Source organism: Papaver somniferum, chromosome 11 (genome assembly GCF_003573695.1).
Source record: "Papaver somniferum cultivar HN1 chromosome 11, ASM357369v1, whole genome shotgun sequence".
Lineage (NCBI taxonomy): Eukaryota > Viridiplantae > Streptophyta > Magnoliopsida > Ranunculales > Papaveraceae > Papaver > Papaver somniferum.
In genome coordinates this window covers 3242323-3243342 of record NC_039368.1, presented here as the reverse complement: position 1 = coordinate 3243342, position 1020 = coordinate 3242323, and the positions used below count along the sequence as shown (strand labels likewise).

Genomic DNA, 1020 nt, shown 5'->3' with positions numbered 1-1020 from the left:
GACAACCAATATATGGACATCACAAAGATTTAAGTAAAAAAATTAAATTCAAAGATAGTACAAGAATCGCATGAAACTGACCTAGTAGAGATTTGTTTGACTTGCCTCCACTTGCAGGGGTCTTTCCTCCCTTGGGGTAAGGAGTACCTTGACGAACAGCACCACCTTTCTTGCCATCAGTACCTGCAAAAACGTGGACAGTTACAGATGATTAGAACAAATAGGAAAATGGCAGCAACATAACAATCCAACGAAGCAAGCCAAATGAAAAAACATTTTCACCTAACTTCTGAGGAGTTTCTACTTTAACATTTTTGTCCAAGAGTAAGCTCATTGTTAGCAACTTAAGCAAGTCTCTTCTTTCCCTATAAGAAACACATAAAGTTATAGTTGGTAAGCAGTGGAAAATACAGAGAACTCTTACTCAAGCTAATCATGAAAATACTAAAAACGACGACATTCTTAGCAAAAAGTAAACCACAAGGTTGGACAATGCCTGAAAAGCAAGGGGTGAGGACAAAACAAATTATGAGACATGATCAACAACAAAGCAAATTTTGAAAATATTAAAGCACTCACTCTTAACGCCGCTTTATGTAGAGATGATGAGCGCATATAGGCTTTCATGAGCTTGAATATCATTGTAGTTACTAATCCAAGGATGACCTACCAAGAGAAATATAATTAGGATCACAAAGAAAGAAATTCAGCAGTCTTTTTAACAAGATGAGAATATTAACTTAATGCCTCAGTAGCCATCACTCGTTCATGTGGGTGTTTATTCAATAGACGCTTGAAAAAATGCTTGGCTTCAGAAGATAAAGAAGGCCAAGGAGGTTCATCGAGTCCGCCCTGAAGGCCCGAAAAATCTCGGACTCTGTGCGAGCCAAGAACTGACAACTTCCACATAAAAGTATATATGATATCACACCAATACTCCACAAATCAGCTTCTGTATTATAAGATCTATGTAGAACTTCAGATGCAACATAGTATGCACTTCCAACGATGTCGTTAAGC

General features: G+C 37.6%; 1 long non-coding RNA gene across 1 annotated transcript; it reads right to left on the bottom strand.

The window, feature by feature from the left end:
- Positions 1–347: 347 nt before the first annotated feature.
- LOC113321707 lies at positions 348–752 on the bottom strand. Its single transcript, XR_003346851.1, has 3 exons — positions 741–752; positions 580–666; positions 348–365 (listed from the first exon to the last, which is right to left on the bottom strand). It is a non-coding gene; the product is annotated as an uncharacterized LOC113321707 (long non-coding RNA).
- Positions 753–1020: the final 268 nt, after the last annotated feature.